Source organism: Abramis brama, assembly GCF_963993115.1.
Source record: "Abramis brama genome assembly, chromosome: 1".
Lineage (NCBI taxonomy): Eukaryota > Metazoa > Chordata > Actinopteri > Cypriniformes > Leuciscidae > Abramis > Abramis brama.
The window spans coordinates 13,115,182-13,124,878 of NC_139963.1; the positions used below are offsets into that span (position 1 = coordinate 13,115,182).

Sequence of the window (9,697 nt, forward strand, 5' to 3'; positions counted from 1 at the left end):
TTCCGGAGTGTAGTTTTTCCGGTTTCCCCCTCCCGCTATAGCGCCATTTGTAAAGTGACCACTGCACTGTTTGTGTTTAAAATCAAAATCAAACATTTGCAATAAAATCATTTGTTGTTCAACGTCGATTAGCTCAAGCTGCAAAAACACTCTCTCTCTTTCGCTCGCCATTGTCGGAAATGAAAAAGCGGAACCGGCGCATGGAACCAAAACAAACTAGCAAAGAGATTTGCGATGTGTCGTATTGTTGATAATCCGCGCAGATTTCAGTTGACGATTCTGTTTAAAGTTATTAATAATAAAACATGAATGAATGAGAAAGAAAAGAGCAGGATGTGCTTTATATTGAAAAGAAATATTAAAAGCGCGATAAGTCGCGAAAGAGAACTGAATTCTACTGACAGGATGCTGTGCGCGCGCTCCGAGCGCAACATGGACAAGCATAGTCAGCAAATTTCCTTTGGCAAAGATGTGGGCCAGATAAACAGCTGAGCTGTGGCCCAGATTAGTTTGTGTTTGCCGGCCCAGATATGGCCCACATCTCCTTTGCCAGAACTGAACCAAAGGATTGACATAACTCCACCAAGCATGAGCCAAATACTACAATTTCATGTGGCCTATATGTGAGCCTGGTATGCAACTTTAGTATGGTTGAGTTCTGTTAAAATCTAACGGCCCTTATGTGGCCCACATGCAGCTGACAGTATTTAAAGTCTTAACTCACAGGTAAATTAAACACTCAACAACAAATGTACTCAAAACTATTTATTTTGACAAGCATTTAAATAATTACAGCTAAAGTGTTGTACTTAATTACACTAATATTCAGTTGAAAACATTCATAAAAATAAATAAAATTACAGCAAGAGTTGAATAATAATTACAGTAGTATTCAGTTGAAAACATTTCATAAAAATAAATATAATTACAGCAACAGAGTTGAATTTAATAATTACAGTAGTATTCAGTTGAAAACATTTAAGAATACATAGAATTACAGCTACTCAGTTGTACTTATTTTAAGTAGAATTCAGTTGAAAACATTTAAGAATACAAATTAATATAAATAGCATTCAAAGTTAATTTTTACACCAAAGTTCAAAACACGATCAAAGCATGTATTAATGTTATGTTCAATTAGTCTAATGAGAGTAATACAAATAAATCACAGTAACTTGGTAAAGAGAACTTTAAAGAGAAATTGAGAAAGTTAAAGCAAACTTGAAAGGTAAAGAGTTGAGAAGTGTGTTGATGTGCAGAGAAGTCTGCAATGAGGGTTGGCAATGTGTTGACCTTTTCCAGTAAGGGGATTCTGCCTGACTGCACCTGCAATAAAGAAGAATTTAAATAATGTTAGCAGCAATACAACCTGGAAGCTAGAGCTGCAGGAGAATGAAAAAAAAAAAAAAAATCATTAATGTAAATTTCCTTTAATATTTTAATTGCAATTATTAACAAATTAAACACCTCTGAATTACCACTGTATGAAAGTTTTTTTCCAATAAATTTTCAAAAGGAATTGCAAATTGTATTTTTCAATATGTGGGCCAGAATTATACCATAATTCCTTATGACAAATTATTTAGATTTTTAGAATACTTTTGCACCAACCGGTTAAAATTTACAGCACTGCATGTATTCTGCTTTTTTTTTTAAAGACATGCACACTCTAATGTAAAAACACACCAACACAGATAGCATTAATGTCATGTTTTAGTCCAAAGACAGAGTCTACAAAAAGAAGTGTTTTTACTAACACAAAATAAACTCAAGATAATCCGCGAGACAATTTGGAAGCAGAAACACACAAACAATAATGGGCCAAGTACTGATTGCAAGGAGGATCATAAAGGGTTAGTTCGCCCAAAAATGAAAATTCTGTCTGTAATTACCCTCAAGTTTTTCCAACTTCTGGGTTGTACGTCAGAGCGTAGACTCACTATTGTCCGACGCTGGTCATGTGTGGGATGCTGGCCAATTGTGAGCCTACGTTCTGATGTACAACACAGAAGCGCTGCGCTGTTACACTACGTGAACTCACTTAGAGGAAAATGAAGAGTTGAATAAAGTCGTTATTTTTGCTTGTTTTGCGCACAAAAAATATTCTCAACACTTGATAAACTTAAGGTTGAGCCACTGTATTCTTAAACTATTTTAACAATGTCTTTACTAACTTTCTGGGCTGGCAAGTTTCAATAACAGAGAAGCATATGGAGGAGTGAGAAATCTCTCAGATTTCATCATAAATATCTTAATTTGTGTTCTGAAGATGAACAGAAGTCTTACGGTGTTGGAACAACATGGGTGAGTAATTACTGACAGAAATTTCATTTTTGGGTGAACTAACCCTTTAAATACACAGTGATAATGAACTAAATACAGATAGTTGTAGGCATGCGCTGGTGTTTGGCTCGATCTCATGGTGCAAATGACCCCTATAGGTTGATTTTACTCCGAACCATCCCTTTAAGCTCTGAACCATGAATTTGTGACTATTACTATTACTGAGATAACAGAAATAAAAATACAATGTTCTGTAAAGCGGTTTTGAAAAGTTGTGTATTGTGCAAAGTGCTATACAAATAAAAGTGACTTCTAAAAAAGGTCACACCAATGACAACTTCCTTTACGACCAGGCGTTGGACACCAATCTTCCCACTGACTTCTCTCCAGTTCATAACGTGCCGCAGCAGTTGTAAAAGTGCCTTTCAGCACTCTCCATACGGTGTTATCCAGGTCAAAGCCACCAACCAGACCCAGATAGGTAATCTGATAGGAAAAAAAAAAAACATTGTGTAAGTGGTTGAAATATGCATTTAAATAGACCACCCTAAAATGAAAGTGATTTTATATTCAAAAATGAACTATAAACTATTACTTACTCCATCTGAAACCATATTTTCTAGGTTTTTAATATGGAAATTATTGTCATTGCCCCACCCATACCGCACATTAGGGCTGGGCGGTATGACAGTATACCATAGCATGGTATATAATCTCTATCGTTAGAAATCAGAGTAATTATAAAAATGTCCTGCCTCTTCCAAGCTTTATAACGGCAGTGAATGGCTGCTCAATTAACTGATAGTTAACAGAAACAGCAATTCATTGTTTGTTCATGTTAGTTCACAGTGCATACTAAAGTTAACAAGTACAATTTTTGATTTGAATGTGTTAGTAAATGTTGAAATTAACATTAACACATATTAATATATGCTGTAGAAGTGCAGTTCATTATTAGTTCATGTTAACAAGGTATTTAATCGGGTATTGTATCTAAAGTCATAATTTTGGTATTGTGACGACACTAATAGCCTAACGTTACAACTTTAATTTTAAACAGGGAAAAGTCATGAGAAAAAGTCTTGGTTGAATATCATTTCAGAGTTAAATAAAAAGATACATACAATAATGCACACGCATTAATGTGTTTATTCTTGGCATTTTTATATTATTATTAGTTGAATGATTGTGAACACAAATTAGGATTTAGGTTTTTTGACAAACAGTAACACTGACATTGGACCACTTAATTCACAAATAGGCTACTACACATGACAAACTATACTATTTTATATGTGTACGACAGTGTGCTGTTGATTTATAAACAAAAACATCTTAATTTAAAACGGCAAACCAGCGAACTGCTATATAGCCTACATTAAACTTTATTGTAAGTTATAGCAGTAAACTGAGGAAAATATTAGCTAGTTCAACCCCTTCCTCGATGAAACGAATAACTAAACGCATAATAACATGCAATATTGACACATAATGCTGCATATTTCAATTATATGACCTTAAAATGCCAAAACATCACTTACCTGAATACACAGTCGTGAGGAAAGCAGAGTAAATGGCGTCAGCTGCCCAGCGTCGCAGTCAAACTCGCGCCATAGTCTCTCCACCAATAGGAGGGGAGATGCAGAGCAGGTGTGGAACGGCGGATGTTTGCCGCACTTGATTTCAGGATTCCTGTGTTTTTCCACGTATAAACCAAATGTTTACCACAAGTCGGTGTTTCTCACTGTGTGCCATAGCTATGGCAAAACAAATATGGCTACAATTTGGCCCATATCTGTTCAGCCATGCCACATCTAGGCCATATGTGCCACATAATACTCACATGTGGCCCAAATGTAATTGCTATCTGGGGTAGCTTTGTCTTCGGTTGCGAGCCTAAACGGCCAAATAAACATAAATATTTCAAAATGCCAAGCCGAGTATTCCCGTGGCGTAAACACAGTAGAATTAGCTACACTCAGAAGTAGCTACACTCGCTCTATCTCTCTCTCTCTCCGTGATGGTCAGCGCGATTCCGTAGCATTCCCCCCCCCCCCATCGCGATGTTTTACTGTAAACATCGTCAACTGCCAATTTAGGGGACAGCGCCCAACCCTAATAGGTTCTGACTACTAATCCGCACTCGTATATATATTTTTTTTTCTTTTTCATCAAAACCGATTATGTTTATGGTTGTATTAATCAAGCAGGGACAGATTTGTGTGAATTTTGTTTTGTGATTTCACCGGAACGAATAGAGAGTCTCCACAACGGATTGAAGCGCGCGTCCGAGTGAAGACTGTGCGGCGTGTGCGTGAGGCACAAGAGAACACTGTATCAGCGCCACTGATCGCAGCGGCAACGAGCACTGTGATCACTTGATTAAAAAAAACACATTTCAGCGCTAGATTGCTTCTTGAATGAATGAAGGAATGAATAGGCGTATGAATAGGCTATATTTGGGTCTTTTTCGAAACTTTCCCCTAATGGGATTCTTCTGGCCTTTTTTTTTTCCTTACTCAGGACATATTGAGGATACAAAATCAGTTGAGTTTGCTTCTGTTGCAATTTGTTCAAGGTTGACCCCCATTTTGGCCTAAAATGACTGGACTAATCTGACATTACGCGTTTCTGCTTCACATTTTCAGCAGGGCAGAGGAGCAGCTGTGAGTTGACTCCCCATGGTTCTCATGGGCTTCATATATAAGTCCTAACATGAAAAAGCTTTATGTGGTTTAATGTACCTAAACAACGATCACCAAATTTCTCTCTCATATTGCTCCTCATAACCACTGAAAACTGTCAAAAAATCGAACCCAAAGTCCAATTATTATGGACGTTATCTGAAATTAAGAGTTTCTGCTTCATTGAGGCTATTGTAGGAAAAAGCTTAATGGATTAATGTACCTAAACAACGGTCAGTGATCACCAAATTTCTGGTTAGATTTTTTGACAGTTTTAAGTGGTTATGATGAGCAATATATGACAGAGAAATTTGGTTATCATTGATCATTGTTTAGGTAAACCATGTTAAGCTTTTTCATGTTACGCGTTTTGGAATGTCCCAAGGAAAATAGGCCTGGCCAACCATAGGCTACGTGTTGGAGTTCAGTGGGAAAATGTGTGGCTATGCCTTTTTGCTAATATTTTGATTTAATTCCCAGTACAATTGACCATATCTACACACTAGGGGTGGCACAGTTCACAAAACCCACGGTTCGGTTCGTATCACGGTTTTAGGGTCACGGTTTTCGCGGCCCGTATGTACCAATATAAATAAATAAAACATCTCCAGTTAACTAGCAAAGTATTCGTTTCGTTCTAACAAGACATTTTCACCTGGCTATACCCAATGTTTAGATCTGTTGTGGTATTTGTGCAAATTAGTACATACATAAATAGATTATGCACCGTTTGTCCATGTTAACAAACAATTTAAAAAAACTTGTAATACATTTTTTGTTTGTCTTGATGTAAGTAATCAACACAGTAATTTTCATGGTGATATCTAAAGGTTAACATTTTTACCCTATTCACATAAGAAAAAAAATGAATAGGCGTATGAATAGGCTATATTTGGGTCTTTTTCGAAACTTTCCCCTAATGGGATTCTTCGGGACTTTTTTTCCCTTACTCAGGACATATTGAGGATACAAAATCAGTTGAGTTTGCTTCTGTTGCAATTTGTTCAACCTTTTTTCATAAAATGACTGGACTAGATAACGTCCACAATAATTAGACTTTGGGTTAGATTTTTTTTTTACCGGTTTCAGTGGTTATGAGGAGCAACATGAGAGAGAAATTTGGTAATCATTGATTAGGTACATTAAACCACGTCATGTCCATGTCATATTGTCAACATGGTACTTATAAAGCAGAATAGTGGGTCATATCATATGTCTTGTGCTTTTTGAAAACTTACGGCTTTCTTCTTCATAAAACGAGTCGGACATCATCACATTTTTGTATACATTTTTATTTATTTACATTAGTAAGCTACAGGACATCGTCTTTCAAAACATGACCTGCGCGAAAGAGGGAAAAAAAAAATAATGCATCATTGTACCCAGCACTTCTGAAAATGAACTTCCGAATGCGTCTCTGTCCCCAGCACATTTCAAACCAAACTGATGCCCATGGCCACATGACAAAAAAAATCTAATTGGGCCCCCTCTGCGCAGCTGTTGTCACCACATCTGACCTAACTGTCCCATCAAAAGCTTTACATAACTCTAATCAAAGGCTTGCAACTGTCTTGCTTCTTGTAGTTCAATACTAGTACTAGCACAATATTTACTGCTGGTGATTTGTAAATGCAAGTCTGCATACAGTATGCAGTTCACTATTTGATGCAAGATTAAAAGCCACCATAAAAATGTCCTTAAGGCAATCCTTTACAGTCTCAATGCATTTTATTGTAAAATTAATGACAGATTTCAAAAAAAGAAAAAACCTAAATATATATTAACTTTGTAATTAAAATATTTTTTTTATTAAAATAAAATAAAACGTTTTCATTAAAATAAGTTTTGAGGTTTGGAATGATGGGAATAATAAAGTCTGTATCTATAGATGTCATTTACCGGCCAAAATTCAGTCTAAATGAACGCATCAAACTGGATTATTTTAATATTGTAAGCTACTCTAACTGTTTCTAACTGCATTCAGTACAGACAGGAGGTTGTTTTTTTATGTCATAATGGTCATTATGTGAGAAAATAATTTGTGTTTGATTTCTGTCATTAATAAATATTTCATTTTCTTTTTTGTTATGGTAAAAAGAGCAAGAGAGACAGTCAGAGAACCCCACACAGACTCCATAGACAGTATATAAACTGGACACAGCGACCCCATTGGATTCAACGGAGACAAGTGAAGTCAATTAGAAGCTTTCACTTCCTGGGGGTCGAGCGTACTGCGCAGACTCAAACTGAGCTTAACGATGTAGATGTGACGTGAGTAACCCGTCTGTCTTCTAGTAGCTGTGCCAAGAGAAATCTGAATCATTCCCTTCCGAAACTTGCAGAGACGGAGAGTGTGAGTAGGAGGTGTCCATGAGCTAGGAGCAGGAGAAACTTTTAGTAGGTATTCTGATTAATTATTTTGTCATTTTGCCTCCACGTCCCCCGATTGCCCGCGAGCTTCTCCTCCTGTCCATACGGTAATCTCTCTACTGTGCGACAGAGAGTCGCGTGGTTATGACGCAATCGTTAGCCTATTTTTACAAAAATTGCTTCTACGGGGCCATAACGTAAGCTACAAGGTAATGGAGCCTTTTATACATTGTTGTGTTTCTTTAGAAATAAATAATGGACAAATGGAGTCTTTAAACGCCTCAGATGTAAAGTTATTCGCTGTCAAAGTGACGCCAAAATGAATGGGAGTCAATGGGATGCTAACAGCAGGTGGGGGTCCGCTAGCCAATGGCGGCGCCCGGGGAAGCTTCAAAATAATATGAAACGCTGCCCCCCTGACAGACTCCCTGGAATGATGCTAAGTCGTTAACACAATGTTGCTCACCTTCTTCACTGGGACAGGGAGGGGTGCAGTTATGGGGAGACTGGGGTGCTGCTGACTCATCTGTTGTTAAGTCTGCTAAAATGGGCATGGACAATGATTTAAGATGAATATCTTGCTAAACGTTTCCCTGCACTGATTAAATGTTGATGAAATGTAGGCTAACACTAGCCTGCAGCTAGCTAGCTTATTTCACTATGGACAACAGGTTAATACCACTCACAGATTAAAGGCTACCCACCTTTCTTGGGGAAAAACTGGGTTACAGATTGACACCCTTTCTTTTGTCTTCCCTCTCTCTCTTTTCTCTCTTTCCTTTTTTGAAAACCAGATTTTCTTTTACTATGCAACACTGAGGTCTCTGTGTTTCTGGCGCATCGACTGACTGTCTGCAACTTCTTCTTCTTCTTCTTCGGTAAATTTTATTGGCAGCTTGCAATCATAGTGCATTACCGGCATCTACTGGACTGAGGTGTGATCACATTAAGACGTCATCAAAAAAAAAAAAAGAAAAAAAAAAGAAACCCAAGCCCAAGCTTCAGCTGGCGCTGCGTGTTCAGCTCCTCCAGCTTCCACCCTGAGCTCCTCAACCTCCCCCCCCCCCCAAAAAAAAAAAAAAAAAAAAACCTAAATTCTACTTGCTAATTGGGTTTCTTTAAGAAAAGTTATAACCGCCCTAACTGTAGACTGTGTGCTGGTTATACTCAATACATTTTCCATTGTTAAATCTTTCTTTACCGCTCTCTTCATATTTTCCCTTTCTCTGGTGTATTGTATACAATCTATAAGTATGTGTTTTACATTTTCTATTACTCCACAATTTGTGCATACTCCAGTCGAATGTTTCCCTATAATATGTAATCCACTATTTAAACTTGTATGTCCCATCCTCAGTCTGGTAAACCATGTTTCATCCTGCCTTTCCAATCCACTGATTTTACTAGCTGTAACCTCTTTGTGTAAATTATACAAATGTCTGCCTTTTCCCTCATTATCCCATCTCTCCTGCCACATTCTGTTAATTTTGTCCTTAATAATACTTTTAATTTCTGACCTGCTTAATTTGATATCCAGTTCAACCAGTTCTGATGTAACAGCTTCCTTCGCCAGCATGTCTGCCTTCTCGTTCCCCTCCACTGCCCTGTGTGCAGGAACCCATATAAATCCTACGCTTATGCTCTGTTGGTTTATTATAAAAATGAGTTGATTAATTTCATCTAGTAGATCCTGTCTACATGTAGACTTTCCACTCTGAATGCATGCTAGTGAGGACATTGAGTCTGAACAGATGATCACCTTTTTGGGTTTTACTTCTTCCACCCATTGTAAAGCCAGAATTATTGCTACCATTTCTGCTGTAAAAATGGCCAGATGGTCTGTTGTCCTTTTTTTAATATTAACATTATACTTTAAAATGTGGACTGCAACCCCTGTTTTTCCAGTCTGATCTTTTGATGCATCTGTGAAAATCTGAACTGTGTCATCATAATTTATGTCAATATATTGCTGAACTTTTTGATATATCCCTGATTTAATTATGTTCTTAGCTTCCAAATCTACCCTGGGAGAACAAAACATCCATGGTGGGATTGTTGGTGTGACTGACTGTCTGCAACTAAACACCGCGCATGCTAAGGCAGGACATAACCATTTCATGCAGATACAGGGGGGTGGTCGGTCAATATGAATGTTTACTTTTTGGTCAATGGGGATATTTAACTTTTATTGCCAAAATAAGTAAAATCAAAGACAACATTCATTTTATTATTATACTCAATGATGATGGTTTATATAGTGTATAATATAATACAATTTTTAAATTAGTTTTTACTTATATGTTGGGGCCCCTGTCAGTCAGAGGCCCTTGGAATTGTCCTAACTTTCTAACTATAGGCGC

At 37.3% G+C, this 9,697-nt stretch overlaps 1 long non-coding RNA gene across 1 annotated transcript; it reads right to left on the reverse strand.

Annotated features, from left to right (window-relative positions):
- Positions 1 to 1,072: 1,072 nt before the first annotated feature.
- Positions 1,073 to 3,974, reverse strand: LOC311086472. The gene is made up of 3 exons (XR_014607081.1): positions 3,825 to 3,974; positions 2,612 to 2,769; positions 1,073 to 1,326 (listed from the first exon to the last, which is right to left on the reverse strand). It is a non-coding gene; the product is annotated as an uncharacterized lncRNA (long non-coding RNA).
- Between the last annotated feature and the right edge of the window lie 5,723 nt (positions 3,975 to 9,697).